The 17,846-nt window shown below is 36.8% G+C and overlaps 1 protein-coding gene across 16 annotated transcripts in view; it reads left to right on the forward strand.

The window, feature by feature from the left end:
• The window catches only part of LOC149552940 (uncharacterized), a 404,864-nt gene that overhangs the window by 207,572 nt on the left and 179,446 nt on the right, over positions 1–17,846 (forward strand). The gene's annotated exons all lie outside the window — the stretch shown is intronic.

Genomic DNA, 17,846 nt, shown 5'->3' on the forward strand with positions numbered 1-17,846 from the left:
CTCAGGCATTACTCTGAACTCTGCTATCCACTGCACCTGGTCATGTCTGAAGAAACTCTGCATCCGCTTGAGTGACACCACTCGAAGTCTCCCATCTGACAAACCTTTGAGCACTATCTTCTTACCATTTGCCTCAAACCTCATTTCCATTTTCTGGAGGTTAAATGTAAACTCTTCCAGAGACTTCATCCAATTCATCCGAAGCACCATATCCTGATCACCAATGTTGACCACAAAGAAATCTCTCACCATGTCATAATCTCCCAAACGAAGCTGCAAGTTGGTGATTTTCTTGGTACAGTCGATTTTGAAGCCATCGGCAACCATCACCTTAAATCCCCTATGCTCCTCTGTATGTAGCCCTCTGCGTGACACAAACTTCTCATCAATGAAGTTATGTGTTGCCCCTGTATCAATGAGTGCCACAAATCTTTGTCCATCCAAAGTACCCCTAACTCTGAAAGTGACGGCCTCCTGTATACTGGACAACTTAGCTATCGTGCTATCATTGTGTGCTTCCTCATGTGAAGAATTATCATCTCCATCTAATTCTGATGACTGCTCTGAATCTCCCTCCACTGACTCTTCGGCTGAAAAGTACTCCATCTGCTTAGCTTTTTCTTTCAATGGACACTTATGTGACAAATCCTAAGGTTCCCTGCAATGAAAACAAAGCTTCTTCTTCTTGAGATCATTAAGTGTCTCATTGTCCAACCTTTTACTTTCCTCCTTAGGTGGCTAAGCCTCTCTATGAAAAGGTTTACTGTCCTTATCTTTCCTTGAAGGGAAACTCTTTGCCTGGAATTTATTTTTAGAAGCTGAAGAGGAATCCATGTCACAAGCTTTCTTAATGGCTTCCTGCAAAGTGGGAGGGTTGAGAGCTTTAATCCACCCTCTCAACGGATCAGCTAACCCATCCATAAATAGAACCAGTATCCTCCGTTCAGATACATCTGTTATTAACACTGCAAGTTTTTGAAACTCTGAAATGTATGTTTCCAATGATCCCCACTGTTTAAGCTGAGCTAACTCCTTGAAATGGAGTTCTGGATCCTTCCTATCAAATCGTTCAATTAGTCTCTCCGTAAACTCCACATATGAGGTAATGTGTACATGTCCCATAGTGATCATACCATGATGCCACCACTCGTGTGCTAACCCATCCAGATGAATTGCTGCATACTTAATAGCTTCTTCCTCAGGCATAGGGTTCAATTGAAAGTATGTGTCAAGCTTTTGAACCCAAGCTCTTGCTGTAGACTTCCCCAAGCCATCATAATATGGTAACTGAAGTTTTCCTACTTTCTTCCGTAGCTCATAGCTCGGGTTTCTATCATGTCCACGTGGCATATGTTTCATCCGCATATCCATATACTCCCTAAAGGTAATTGTAGCAGTAAAATCTGGACATCCGGCTTTCCGATTTCTCCTCAACTGGTCCTGTATATCAGTGATTTGGGGCTCTAGTACGGGCTACTCTGGAGCTCTAGGAGGAAATGTGAGAATCATGGGCCTCGAACTCACTGTCCTAGTTTGTTGGGGTGCATGACCGAAATTGTTCCCAACTTGTTCGCCTCCATTATGTGTCCCATCTTGATTATTACCATTCTGATTATTTCCTCCACCCACATTAGCATTCAACCCCATTTGACGAGCCATCATTTGCATCATAAGCTCCAATCTCTGACTCTGTTCCTGTGCTCTCTGCTTTGCTAATCGTTGTCCCTGTGCCAAGGTGTCTAATAATTGTAAAAATCTTTCCTCTCCCTAATCTGGATTGGCATTCCCGCCTCTGCCTAATCCTGTATTCCTATCATCTCGATCACCCATATTGTTGTCTTGATCAAAGAATACCTCCTCTGTGTCTGTGTGATTGGATTCTATGTCCACCTGCACGGATGAACTAGACTATTTGCTCTGCAAGTTTGAAATCCTATTTTATCTTGCTCTGATTCTGCAAAAATTATAAGGCCCCTGTCGCATGCTCAAACATAAATGCTCTGATTTTAGTGTTTTGACATTTCATCAAACACTTTCCCCTCTATTCGGCTGTTCCAAATTCCCTATAAGACTCCCACAGGATGGCAGGACTTATAGCTCTGATACCACTGTAATATCCTCCCCTATTTTTCCCAAATAAAGAAACTTGCAAGCTACTTTATGATATCAATTAATTTTCGTAATAACTCAACATAGCATTTTTGTCAAACACTTGGCACACATACTACAATATATAGAAAAATCTGAAACTTCTCATTTGCTAATTAAATATTGATTTTTGCCATGTAAATGTGCTCATACAATTGTTTAACATGCTGCAAAAAATATCAGCCTCATATTCAACAACTACAATGCAAAAGTATTAAAATTTGACAGAAGAAACCTGAAATTAGTTGCTGTAGTATTTTTACAGATGTAGTTGGCTGCCTTCCAAACCCTCAAATCAGTAAGAATAAACAATAAACTTGTTGCAAATACTGTTCACGCACTGTAGCAAATTCACTATTCATCCGCACTATAGCAAAACCTATTCATCCGTACTATAGCAAAATACTATATGAAACCAAGTATGTTTGGAAACACCATTAATCCTCCTGACTGTGTCTTTCAACAATGAAGAGAATGCTAGCAAAGAGGGATTCTGTCCTCCAAGCTTGATAAACAAATATCCAGCAACATAACATTAATATTCATCCAAGCATACTAAAAGGAAGCTCTTCCATTTCTTTTATAGTGTTCTCACAAGAGCTCAGTCTTTCGTTTTCTCAATGTGGGATAAAACATAACTCCTTTTATGTAACTTATGTCTCCAATGTGTTATAAAATAAAGGGGATTCTTTTAATTTAAATATTTTTCACAAACTATAGTCTATGCATTAATAAAGTTAAATATTTAAATTTAACTTTATAAAATAGCTTTATTAATGCATAACAAATCTTATCAATGATAAACAAATCTTCTTGTCAATTTTAAACAATTACCATTGACATACCGCTGCCACTGAATGTCTGACCATGTCCAAGATGACTTACTATAAATAGTAAGTATGCCCAAAGTTGCCTCAAAACCTCTTAGAAAGACCTGCAACTGAAACTATCTAGGCCAAATGGCCTCTAAGTCCCTTTAATGTCCTGGTTAGCCTACGGGACTGTGGGAAAATAGGCTAACGACAACATCATGCTATGAATGCTAAAAAGGGGACATTACAGAGAGAGATACAAAATGGCTGCTCAGAGGGAGTTTTAAAGAAGAGATTTTGTAACCTAATAAGAAGATTGAAGTTGTAGAAAGAGGAATAGAAGGAATACAAGTTCTTTCTTTGGTAATGCCTTACTGTCTTTAACCTAGTCAGTTTGGTTGAACAAGATGTTCATCATTTGATGATATAGGTTGATCAATTTGGTTTGTCATCACTGCCAAAGAGGGAGATTGTTGGTATCTGATTGAAAAGATCATTTGAAAAGAGATTTTTAAGAAGGAGATTGTTGAAGAAAACTATGTGTTTCAATCATTGTTTTGTCACTGATGTCAAATCTGCTATTTGCTGGTAAGACAATTGCTAACAAGATTCAAGTACCATCACTTGATTGATGAGGAGGATTTGATCAATAAGATGTAACAAAAGTACTTAAAAGAAAAGTTGAGTTATGATTATGTAATGAAGTACAAGGATTAGTTAAGACAGTGATAACATGATGTATTGATGATCTACTTAAGGTTACAAAATGGCTAGCTACACTTAGAAAGTTTATAAGAATAAGTTAAATAAAGTTTATCTGCCAAGCTTGACCGAGTGGATAGTAGGTGCCAAGCAAAGTTAGTGCAAGCCAAGTAGAAAGTCAATTGGAGCCGAGTGAAAGCAAATTCTAGTGGATGCCGAGCAAAACAGTAGATGCCAAGTAAATTTCAATTGATGTCGAGCACCAGTAAAATTTAGTTGATGCCGAGTAATTTTACAGTTGATGTCGAGTAACACAGTATGTGCTGAGCATCATAAGATTGATAATGCCAAGCTGTTGTATTATGACAAAGATCGAAGATTCACCAAATATAAGTCGATAAGTTTGTTTTGTTGGAACTTGTGAACCAAGAGGAAGATAAGATTGATGAGCTGGTGGAACAGAATTTGATGTAAACTATTTTTTAAGCGAACTCAAATGGATTCTAAGAAAAGTTTCTAGAATAGACAAGATATGGGGTAGATACATTGTATCCTACTTAATCCATCCAAAACCCTAATTTAGATGATGGATAATGAGTAGGAAAATATTCTAATTTCCTTTATATAGGAATATCTGGTCATGAAGCAAAAGAGTTAGAGAGTTTGGTGTCAACCTAAGGAGAAGGAATTAAGAGTTTTACTTCATCAAGATACCCAAGAGAAGTGTCTACAATGGCATACCAAGCATGAAGACTTAAGGAGATGAATGCTTGAAGAGTGAACAGGCTATCAGAGCTGCAAAGTATGAAAGCCAAGCAGAATTGAGGAATGAACAGAGATCTGTAATCTACAAGTGAAGTTGTATCAAATCAAAGCTCTATTGTTACTCTCTAACAATTGTATCAATCTAGGGTAAATCCTTTGGATTAAGGTTTCCCTAACAGTCATTGGAAAATCTTTTACTAGATTGGCATTCCAAGTGAATGGCCTAAAGTCCTCTATCAAGGCTCACTTTTAACAGGGTGATTGAAATCCCTGAACTGGGTCACATTTAACAATGTGCATTGTAACCTTTAACAAGGTTGGCTTTTTACAAGGCATCACTTCAGAAGAGTGAAAAGGAGTAGCATGTTACTGGTGGTTTTTCCCAAATTGAGTTTCTACGTTAAATCATTGTGTCAAATGTGCTAATGAATGTGTTGTGTTTTATAATTTACATTTCTGCAAGTTGATTTAGCAGTAACATATAAGTCTTAGTAGATACATAATGAATGCATGCATGGGTATGAATGTTTTATGAGTTCACTGAATTGTGAAAAAAGGTTTTATTTTGTACATCTGGACCTTGAATAACTAATTCACCACCCTTTCAATTATTCTAAAAGAATTCTAACACAAAAATTTCAAAACATAAATATATCATCAAAAAGGATCTCCATACAAGTGAATTCTGGATGAATAGTGAAGATTCAAAATGGATTGGAGACTTCACAAATTTGTCAAAATGACTTCAAAGAGAAAGCATATGCATATGCAATGGAATAGAAAGTGAAATGGAATGAAATGAAAGTGAGAAAATAGAAGATGAAATGAAATAGAATGGAATGAAAATGCGTGAAGATGAAACACATGGGAAAGCGTACAAATGAAAATTGCTGATTTCAAAAGTGACTTGGCATTTTCAAGGCATTATTGCATGAAAAATGAATATAAGTAAATGCAACATGTAACGTGAGGTGGAGGCTGAAATAAGATGCAAATGCGGATGAAGGATACACTTCACATGTATGTGTAAATGAAGGTCAAGATGGAAAGCATGGAAATGAAAAATGGAAGTGAGTAATGAGTTTTATAATCACATTTGGTGAAAAGGAGAAGTCAAAATACATGGGAAGTGAAAATGACATCATTTTGACTTTTTAAAATGTGACTTTTAAATTTTAATCAAAATCGGACCTTTTCGATGCAATTACAAATAAGACATTTCGTGTAATCGTGTCGTGCGAATGGAAGCGAAAAGTGATATGGTTGAAAATGGAAGTGAAAAATGGGATTACATGCATATGCGGATGGTGAATGGGATGAAAAACATGTAATCGCATTTCATTGTATGAGAGATGAAGTGTTGTGACATGAAAACGGAATGTGGAATATGATGATGCTTTCGCATATAATGAAGGGAAAGAACTTGCAATTTTTCCATGTGGAGAAAATCAACAAGCAAACACAAAACACAAAAAACAAAAGAAACAATGTACCTTCGAAAAATAACTCAAACATGCCAAGATCCAATGCACTTCAAAACTCAAATTCGAAGTTGGGAACTGGGAAAGAACCAAAAACATGAAAATGAATAAAAACTTCATATTTAAAGGAAAAATGCACTTTCCATGGCAACGATTTTCACAAATGGAAACCATCAAGTAATTTCATGCATAAAATTAGCACGATAAGCATGAAGTAAATAGCAAGGAAGAAGTCCACTTACATGAAGATTAAGTGCCAAAAAAGAAAGAAAAAGATGCTCCAATGTTGAAAAAATCTCTAAAAATGGTAAGACTTTTTCCAAGTTTGTAAATTCGAATGGGAGAGGGCAGCAAACAAGGAGTTCTTGTTAGAAGATGCCAAAACGTGCCCTAAAAACACTCCAAGATCCAACGTTTTTGCAAATGGAAATTCATGGGACATTTTTGGCAAAAAATGTGTTTCATCAAGGAGCTTGGGCAAATCAATTTGGTGTTTAAACACCAAAATGTTAACTCATATGCAATGTAATCACCAAATAAGAGCAAATCAATTCATCCTCATGCAAAAACGTTGATAAAAAATGGAGGTATCTGGAGTTTAATTCAAAAATGTGCCGTAGGATTGAGCTCCCAAAAACGATTTATTAAATCCACTTTTGATGCAAGGAAACTCATTGCCAAGTAAAAACACCTTGAATGGAGAAGATTTCATGCAAATCCACCAAGTAAATCTGTCACAATGAGAAAAATTGGGTTCTTGGGGAGAAAATGCATGTATTTCTTCAAAATTGGACCTTTTGGAGGGCACAACACATTTTAAAATATGTTTTTGATCAAAATCAGACCTTTTGGGATGCAAAGCATGTTTAAAGATAGGCAACCAAGTAAAATCGGACCTTTTGGGATGCATAGCATGTTTTAAAACATGCAACCAAGTAAAATCAGAGATTTTTGGGTTACTTGCATATTTTAAGTTACATCTCACTTTTTAGATGCAAAGACATGAAAACTTCACTTTCCATGTCATAGGATCCAAAAGGTCCACTTATGATGAACTTTTGATGAAATGACATTAAAAAAGTCCACCAAAGTAAACTTTATATGCAATAGCATTAAAAAAGTCCACTTTTGATGGATTTTACATCAATTTACATATAAAATGTCCACTTATGAAGACTTTAAGTTATTTAATTCACTTTAAATTATAAAAATGTTACAAAATGGGTCATAAACAAAATATTTATTTATCATATTATGAAATATAATACATAAACATCATTTTAAAGTAGCATTTAAATAAGCATTTGATTTTTAAAACCAAAAATTAAAATGAAACTATATAGTTACTTTAAGTGAAAAATCAAAAAGTAACTCAACTTAAAATTATAACATAAAGTGCACTATAGTCGCTTTTAATTATAAATTTAAAGTAAAAGTAACTTAAAAACATAACAAAAAGTGAATATAATGTTATATTATTTAAAAAGTTAATGTCAAATTGAAAATATAACATCATATTTTTAATTCGTGTTGTTGCACCTAAAATGTCTACTTTTGAGACACTAAAACGGACATAACTCTTGACTGACAACTCTGATTGACCTCTAGGTTAGACCGAATTGAAAGGAAAAATGAAAGGCATGACATGAGCAAAGCCAAAAGACTATAAATAAGCAAACGCAAACTCAAAAGCAAAGAAAGGACAATGAAGGCTTCAAAAATCAAGCAAAGGCTCGACATAAAGCAAAATGACAAAGACTTGACGAAGGCCTTTAGTAAAACAATTTGACATTTGAATTGAAAGGGATCAATCGATCAACATTAAACAATTAGATATCAAATTCAAGCTTAGAGAAACATGAAACTAGTTTGGAAAAGTTTCGTGCTATTACCAACATTTTGTGATGACAAAATGCAGGACAATAGATGGTATCTGGAACGGAGATCTATTTTCAAAAAATAGAATGTGCCATGTAATTTATCCAACAACTCATCTATCCTTGGAATGGGATATCTATTCTTTACCATTTTTTTGTTCAACGCACGGTAGTCCACACACATGCACATCGTTTCGTCCTCTTTTTTGACCAAAACCAATGATGACGCTAAGGGGCTGGAACTAGGAAAGATCCATCCTTTCTCCAACACTTCATAAATAGTCTCTTTGATCTCATCTTTGAATTTCTTAGGATGGCGGTAAGGAGTGGATATGACCGGCTTGGCTCCAACTTCCAACTTGATAGTATGTTCAAACCCTCGATGAGGCGGTATTCCAAGAGGAATGTCAATGAAAACTTTATCATGTTTACTCAAAATATTCTAGAGATCATCATCCTTGGGAGGTGTCCATTGCCCTTTTATAGGTTCCACCAAGACAAAATAATGTGCAGCGCACGCAATGTCACTATGCCGAAAAATTGCCTCCATCCGATGTGCAAAAACTTCCTTCAGACCTTCATTTGTCATTCCGTAGAGAACAACCTTTTTTCCATCGACAAAAAAAGTGAAATCCATCTGTTTGAAACTTTGAGTGTATTCATCAAGTGTCTCCATCCACTGTATGCCTAGAATAATCTCCATATCATCAAGGTCCACTATGAAGAAATCTTCGATCACCGTGTGATTTACCATTGTGATACTTAGTCGAGGAACAAGGTGTGTGCAAGGTAGGAAAGTCCATCCGGCAACTTTGACCTGAAATTCTGCATGCGTCTCCGTAGGTAGACCTCGTCGTTTCACTAGAGAAGAGTTTATGATGTTTAGAGTGGCTCCGCTATCGAGCATCACCATAACCTTTTGTCCTTGAAGGGTTTCCCGCACACGAAAAATCGTGCACCTCGGGCTACCAACTAGGGCGATAGTTTCTTCGCACCATACCAATGCTGCTATTCTTTCCGTACAGTTCAAACTAACCTGGTTGGTGATGTCGTGATGTCAGTTGTTTTTGGAACGTATTTCTTCCTATTTGTCCTTATCATTAGATACGACCTCAATGTAATGGATCTTTCCTTTTTCAAGGCATCTGTGGCCAGGCTCCCAAGGTCCCTTGCAATTGAAACATAGTTTCTTCCTTCGGAGCTCCTGTCTGGTGGCTTCGTCCAATGATGGCTTCTTGGGTGGAGGTTTATTATCTTTCTCCCTCGGAAACACCGATGGTTTGGAATGTGAGTAACTTAATGAGGATGATGCCGATGATATTGTCATACTTCATGCTTTCTTAATGGCCTCTGACAAGGTGGCAGGATTGAACCCCTTTACACAACCTTTTAGTGGTTCTGTCAATCCGTCCATGAAGAGAACTATCCGTCTTCTTTCAAAAATGTCCATGACCAAGACAGAGAGTTTCTGAAATTCTGCAATGTACTGGTCGACCGATCCAATTTGCCTCAGTTGTGCCAAATGGAAAAATGAGTTCCAAATCTTTACCATCAAATGGATCTATCAATCTCTCAGTGAATTTCACATAAGTATCTATTTGATCATGACCCAGTGTGATAGTGTTGTGATGCTACCATTCATGCACAACTCTTTCTAAGTGTAATGCCATGAATGTAATTGCTTCTTCTGGCATAGGATTCAGCTGGAAGTAAGTATCGACCTTCATTATCCACGCTTGCGTAGATATGGAGTCGGATCCGTCAAATGGAGATAGATTTACTTTACTCAACTTTCTTCTAAGATCATTGTTAAAATACCCTCAGTTTTCGCCTCCTGAATATCTCATTCTCAAATCCACGTAATCTTTATAGGATATATCTTCCTCAAAATTTGCATTCTTCCAGTCTTCTCTTAGTTGTTTTTGCATATCTTCAAAGGTTGGTTGTTTCCCTCCGTGTGGTGCCTTTGTCTGTGGGGGTAAAGACAATATGGAAGGTTGAGAACATGTCAGATGAGGGTTTGTTTTACTCGACATTGAGTCTACGCTGTGACTATTTTGTTCTCCGGATATTTTATTGTCTACCAGCTTCTTGAGAGCCTCTTCCATGAGTTGCTAAGTATCATTGATCTGTGCCTGATTCTTGGCAAGTTCTCTCAGTAGTGTCATGAATTCGGTAGTTTTAGCTTCCTGTTTGACAACCATTCTATCAATGAAATGTGTTCTTTTTCTCTTTCAGCTATAAACTCTCATTCACTATCCACAGGCTGGCAGGATCGAGGCTCTAATACCACTGTAGTGATCCGTTCCCTCGGTTCCCTCTGTGCTGATGATCTTTTGTTCAATTCGCAATTCAAATTTCAAACCATTGAAATGGTTGTATGATGCATAAGAGTCCGTACAACTAGTTGGAGGGAAAAAAGACAAGTTGTACGTACTTTGAGGGCCATATACTGAACATCCAAATGTCATACAGTATGCGATTGGGAGATGGTTGTACAATGTGGGATTAGGGAAATGGATGTCGTACGATGGAGGGGTGTGTAGTTGGCCATATGGATGAAGGCCATATGGTAGGAAGAGAGGGTCGTACGGAAGGGGGCTATGTGGTCGTACAGTGGAGCACTTATTGTACGGTGGGGTAGTGGGGAAGAAGTACAATGTGGGTGAATGGTTATGCAAGGAGGTTGTATGGCCAAGAGACCATGCAATAACACAAGTATGTCGTCTAGTGACGTATTGATTTGTTTGGCTATTGTTCTGGAATGTGGAAGGATGAAGGGTGTGCAGACGGAAGAAAAAAATTTAATAATGCAATCTAACTTTAGAGATCCAAATTCATCAGATAGAACCAAACAATAATGGAAAATAGAAAACAAAACCTTCAATGAGATTTTCCAAAAGATGGTGCTCTGATTTGCCAGATTCGAGCGAAGTGTTACAGGTGACAGAATAGGGTGAGGGTTAAATCCCACCGAAACTGAATATAAGCCAAGTAGGGAAGATCTTTCACTTCTGAAATAGCGAATAATAGAGAATCCCTATCGTCAGAAGATATTGTGTAGCCAATGAGTAGATTAGCATGTAGTTGGTAATGATTTATTATGTAGCTGACAGACCCCTTCGGGAAGGTTCTTTGGAACGGTATATGTACACCGTGGAAAATCATTGTAATCAGGATCATAAGCATTATGTAATATCTTCGTCATATATGCGAATAATAAAAAGAGTACTACTGTTTTGGTTTAATTTTTGTATGCATTAATCTATTTACCCCATACGGTAAACATTTGGCACCTGTATAGTGACCTATTAATAGCACCGAAAGGCATTTGAAGAGTCTTGTAGCCGTACGAAAAAACACAACAAAGATTTTTTTTCTCATCGTACAAACTTTTAAATAAAGTTTAAAATATTAAATTAGCATCATACAGGTTCCTGTTGATGTGTTTGTACGGCGATTTTATGAAAAGATATTTGATGTGTCCGTATGGCAATTTTATGAAGGGATATTCAATGCGTTTGTACGGAAATCTTATGAAGGGACCATCGTACGACTTCTTCTAAAAGCCTTATGTTCGTATGGCCCTTGCAATTAAGGAGCAGCAAAACTATATATTGTTGGATATCCACCGTACGGAAGTGTGACTTCTCCTCGGAGACAATACGATGATATCAACTGGCAAAGTAAGCAGAAATCGTCGTACGACAATTGCAAAAAAAGGAAGGAGTGATGACATGGAGCAAATAGAAACTCGTATGGCTAGAAGAAAGGTGGAAACAAAGCCCATAGGGATAGAAGGAAGCAGTTAGAAGAAAAGGCAGAAGGAAGCAATCAGAAGAGGAGCCAAAAAAAAAAAATGACAACAAATCAAAAATGTTCAAAATGAATAATGTATGATGCCAAAGGGAAGGGAAAGACATAACAAGTAGTAAAACAAAGCGGTTAGCTAAGAGAGTATGGGATCAGAAGAAAATCACAAAAATGGTGTGTTCCATGGAGTTTTGTGTGGCTTTGAGAGTGCTAATTTGGTCTTGGTGGCGAGGGCGCTACCACCTGACCTCGCCCTGTATTGCGATAGGGAGCGCGCTTGGGGCTCTGCCCCAAGACCCCACGGGGGCGATGCCCCCTAGACCCCCAGTCAGTGCAATTATCATTCATGGGAAGTGTGGCCAGTTGATGAGACCTGGAGCTACTGCAAGCATAGAGTGTCTGTGTACCAGAGGTGGAGAGATCAATGGAGCAAGCCTTTTGAGAGGGGTGATACGCTTTGAGGTACTTGGAGTAGGTGTTGGACGTGAAGCTGTCTTGGTGGATGCATAGAGAGCTCAAGAGGAGTTGATTATCCAAGTTGAAGATAGTACAATGACACTTGGCTCAGGGTACCCAGAAGTTGAAAGCAGAGAAAATGGCACAAGTGGCTATCAAGGTCAGCTAAGGAATCAGTATTGTGTTAGCAGAGGCTAAAATGCAACATGCTTTGGAGACTAGTTTGGTGCAAGCACGAGACAAATGTGAAAGTGGTGTGACAGAAACAGATCTATCTTGTTGTCGTTAGTCAGTTAATGTATTCTGTTTTGTTAATTTGTCTTGAATATTTTGTAATTGTCATCTGGAGACGACTTTTCTTTTTGGGGGGGATGATGTCGTCGGTAGATATTGTGTAGCCGACGTCGTCGGTAAATATTGTGTGGCCGACGGGTAGATTAGCATGTAGTTGGTAATGATTTATTCTGTAGCCGATGGACCCCTTCGGGAAGGTTCTTCGGAACAGTATATGTACACTGTGGGAAATCATTGTAATCATGATCATAAGCATTATGTAATCTCTTCGGCATATATGCGAATAATAAAAGGAGCATTCTTATTCTGGTTTATTGTCTGTATGCATTAATCTATTTACCCCATACGGTAAATAATCCCAATGGGAATTCACAGTACAAAATAAATAATTAGAATGCATACCTTAAGACTACCTACAAGCTGTGCCTAAAAACCCAACAGGAAAAATTTCCAAGGGTGTACAAAAATAGTCGATGGCGACACAAACTACAGAAACAAAACAAAAATGGGTCCAAGATATATTAAATCAATCGGCCCATTATCAATAGTTTGATAAATGATTTATTTTATAATAGCAACATTACATGATTCCCTTCAAACCACCTTACAATGTTAGCTAGGAATGTTAGGTAGATCAAACACAAGTAATAAGAAACTACTTGGTTTGATGCAAGAGATTTGAATAAACTTGCTAAGTGAGATATATGTCAATTTGTGTGAGAGTAACACAACTTTTTTAATACACAAATGAAAGGGAAGGGAGAGATTATGTTTGATGTAAAACTAAAATGACTCAAGGCAATGTTTATTGACTTATATGAAATGAAATAAGAGGAAAATGGAATAGAAATGAAGAACCTAGTTTGCTGGTTTGACTATGTGATCCAATAAAGTCCTCCAAATCCACAAGCTCGCAACGAGAACCTGGACAAACACAAAAACAGGCAAATTGTTGGGCTGTTTGAGAGGCTTGCCTTAGTCAAACCCCTTCTTTGGCATCTCCACCTCCACAGATGGCCAATAGACATGATAATCTATGATAGATAACCGAATAAGGGAAATAATATGCAATACATATAAAAGAGAAGTAAGATATAGTAGATTTAGGCTCAAAAGACACAAAGAATGGGGCTAGAGAACTCCCCAAATGTGAGAGAAGAGTTCAAATGAGTGCTTTTGCAATGCCTGATATGAGAGCTTGTAATGTTAATGTTGTTCATTTTTCACAAATGTTCAAATGAAGGAAATATATGCTTATTACTTTCAAAGTAATTCTCAGAAAATACATCAAAGAAAAGTATTTTATTCATTTTGAAATAATGTTCAATATTTGCATGATGGAGTAAATCATTACAGAAATTAAATGCTGAAAGTAAATTTCTCCCACACATCTAACTGTGAGAGTATTCTCTACATGTTGATATACATCTATACCCTACTGAAATCAATAACTGAATAGAAGGTAAAAAAGAGAAAGGATCATGGGCACCAGTCATTGCCTGTAATGACTGGTGATGTGGCATCCGACTGCGTCCATCCTCTTGCTGCTCCAGACATTGCCCGTTCTGTGCTTCCAATTCCTGTATTCACAAAGAAGAGAACGGGTTAGATCCAATGGATCTAAACAACGCTGATGACTCTCTCAAATCTCTCATTTACCATCCCACATGTTATTCATCTCAGTAAGATACAGACATACACCAGCAAGTAGAGAGGCCGATCATGAAATACAAAAGTATTAAAGGAACAATTCATTTTGTTTTGAAACCTTTTACTGATAAAAACTGGTGAAAATGGGAGAAGTATAGCAGCAATAATGAAAGACACGGTGACAAGATTCAGATATAGCAAAAGATAACCATTTCAACCAAGTGAAAAGAATGTGTCATACAGGTCAAAACGCAAACTGAAGCAAGATAATAGTCATAGACTTACAACAGGTTACCAACAGAAAAGCACAACATTCAGAATAGAGATAAATGTGGCAAAATGTAACTATTTTTCAGCATTCAGCAACTCTCATGAAATCACAGGTTTGAATAATATAAAAGGATGCTATGTAAATATCAGAAGGGAAAAGGGAGAAATACGTTACAGCAATATACTATTGATGCAATGTGATGCTCAGAAATTTCTACTAAAATCTTTCCTGACATGAAAAGTCATACACAGCCAAAAGAGAGCAAAGTGTAACTAAAATGACATTCTCAGATAGCAGTGAACAATCAAAAAAGCATATGAAATCAGGTCATGAATTGAACGTAACCATCATAAATGAATAACTGTCAGTATTTCATGAACATAATACAGGGCTGAAAGTATGCGACATTTCAAAGGGAAAAAATTACTGGTCTAAAACTAAGAGAGGTGTTCAGTTTTTAGCAAATTACCAGCAAACAGGTTACCAACAGATCTGATACATTTTCTAAGAAAGAAATAAGCAATTTTACCTTCAGCAAAGCATGATAGAACATAATAGAAATGGATCTACAGGTTTTATACCAACAGATATGACCATGAGATAACTCTAAGACACCTTCATGCAAAAGATAGTCACCTCAAAAGATGGAGGAAATGGTAAGTGGGTTCTTTGTAGACAAAAAACCCTCATATAAAATGACAGATCTGGGGTTAATGTTACGGGTATTCTTCCAGTTTTGAAGCCCGTGTAAGGAGAAATAAATAAACAGGGCAGCTCTCTTATTGCATCACAAGCCCTTATGTCATTTTCAAAGGAAAGGGCAAAATCACGCTACCATAGTTAGAGTTTTGGAGAAATAACCAGCTGTAGTAAGGAGTCAGCAGGTTAATTTTGTTTTACCCTTTAAAAATCTGCAGTAAACTCATATATGGAGGCCTCAATACATCCAAGGCATAAACCCGTTAAGAGCAAGTAACAGAGATCAAGTCATGAAGAACTTTCAACAAGGAAACATTACTTCTAAGAGTCATTTTCTGCTAAAACATTTTTGATGAAAACTTCATATACAACAAAAGAAAATCTATGGAAGGTGGACATCTGAAGGAAAACCTCTATATTGCATACCGTAAGCTCTGAATCTCCAGCAGCATCAAATATGGAAGTTTGCTTCTAGAAGAACCCAGCGGAAATAAGAAAAGATCCCACGAAAATGGTAATTTTCGTTCATAATAGCAAAGTAAGGTAAATGGTGCGCGGAACTCAGTAAATCAATAAGAAATCCACAAAAAAAAAAAATGAAACAGTTTTCGGCTGCTACGACACCATAATTCCAGTCAGCGTCCTCATAACTCTTCCAACTCATGCTACAAATTTAGAAAGATTATTAAGATATTCATGGCGTCTAAACAGAAAAAATCGGATGACCATTTGCGTCCTTCTTCAGGAGAAAATCGCAAGATTTGCAGGTGCCTAGGGTTGAAAGAAACCCTTAGTTTTCTTACGCAAAGTGCAAGTCTCTAAGATGAGATTAAAACCAAGCAATTGCCTTTCCTTTACAAAACTCGCCCTTTATCAAAGTTGATAAATTTTCGGGTCCGCCCATAGATCAGGGGAGTTAGATATTTATTTTTTTTGCATAGCTTTGATAATGCGATTTGCATTACAAATTATGTTTTTGCAAAATTGATAAAAATTTATTATGCTGAAAGGGTTGGTTTATTATATAATCAACTTAAAATATAATATTTTAAGGTTAATGCAAGTAAAAATGAGATAGACTCCTAATAAAGACTTCTTTTGTTTATTATTTTTAATTGCATAGATATTTTGATTGTAATTATTATTTTAAATAATTGATAGCCTTATAAATCAATTATTAAAAAATAATAAACATTCATGCAATTAAAAATAATAATAATTAAATATAGAGTCAAGACAAGAAAATGGAGAAATCGGTATTTTTTTTTTTTTTTAAATGCCAAATTTTAAGGGGCAATCTCAGTTGATATTTTTAGAGGCCCAGTTCAGACTGAAGAGTTCAGAGTGTATAATGGAGTGATTTGTGGCAGTTTGGGGGACATTCTTTAGACTTTTCTTATGCATGGATGGTAGAAGCTCAGTTTGAGATATTTGGGGCATATTTTTGGAGTTTTTAGAGGTCATTAATAATGAGTTAACTCATTATTTCGACCCAGCTTTTCTGCTTGGTGGCAGTTGTATTGTTTATATATACTCCTCTTATTTATGAGGAAGAGGTTCAGATTTGGAGAAGAAGTGCTTATGTGATTCCCATCCTTAGCATTTCTTTTTTTTTGGTTTTTCTGATCCATATGCAGATGTACTGTTTTTTTTTTTGGGCTTTGATGGAAATAAAGTTTTCATTGGAACCAGTTTTGGAGCTGACAGATTTAGCTGTGTGCGTTAAGGTGATTGATGTTATTCAAATTGTGTTTTAAAAATAGGCCTTTCTGAATGATGTCTTATCTTGTACCTTCTTTATCCAAATAGCTGTTCATAGGTTTTGAGTTGTGTTTTTTCAAGTTCATAAACCTTCTCTTGAATTATTAATATGAATTAGCGGATTTTCAAATAAGGTTTCTTGTGAATGTCTTGTCAAATCTTTCATTGTGTCTCAAGTATAGCAGTAATCTGTGTTATCAATTTTGGTGTATCACCTTACTTCTTTAAGTTTTCCGTGTTTTAGGTTATCTTTTTACCCTTTTTCATCTGAAAGTTTCAATTCTCCATTAGTATAAGTAAGGCATAAGATATATCATACAGGAACCGGCCTAGAATCCGGAGGTTCAGCCAAGTTTTAAGTTACCCACAACTTTTGGCTGATCCCATGTTTCTCCAAAATCGCCACGAGTTTTAAGACTTAAGGCAAATTTTTAAGGGTGCAGATTTTGAAGATAACAGTTAACAATGGTGAAAAACCTGCAACAATGTGATATTGCAGTGCAAAAATGAAGTGTAAAGAACAAGAATGCAAGTGTGCAAATTTGAGAGTTCAAATGAGTGATTGAGACAAACCCAAAATGCATGGAAAGAGGTTTTTGAACAACTCAGATGGAATCCATGCAGGGAAGGCCATCATTCGAGCATTACAATTGCAGGGTGGCAGGTTTATAATGTTCAAACACCTCTCTGCACGTTTGCAGATTTGCGGATGAAAGCACACCACACGGACATCTCCATGACACACGTGTCTGAGGTTGTTGAGACTTCCTCAGGTGGAATTTTGGCTAGTTGATGACTTGACAAAATGACATTGGTGAATGAGGGTGGTGGAATTGTGTCTTAGGCTAAGGAGGATGAAATGCAAAAATGGCATTTATAGAGGGGCATAAATTTTATGCAATTAATTTTTGCCCCCACTCTAACGAGCATATCATCCATAGGAAGAAAGTTTGAAGCTAAAGTAAGAGATTTCACCTAACTTACCTACAGGAATTCAATCACATGGGGTTGCCCTCAGCTAGTGTTGGATGACAAAGACACTTGTGACAGAGATCATTGATAAGTATGCCCAAATAGTTGGCAAGTTGTGTTATACCAAGTCATATGATAGGGAAAT

This window comes from Cupressus sempervirens, chromosome 6, assembly GCF_028749045.1.
Source record: "Cupressus sempervirens isolate cs-2001-9-10 chromosome 6, ASM2874904v1, whole genome shotgun sequence".
In the NCBI taxonomy this organism is placed as follows: domain Eukaryota; kingdom Viridiplantae; phylum Streptophyta; class Pinopsida; order Cupressales; family Cupressaceae; genus Cupressus; species Cupressus sempervirens.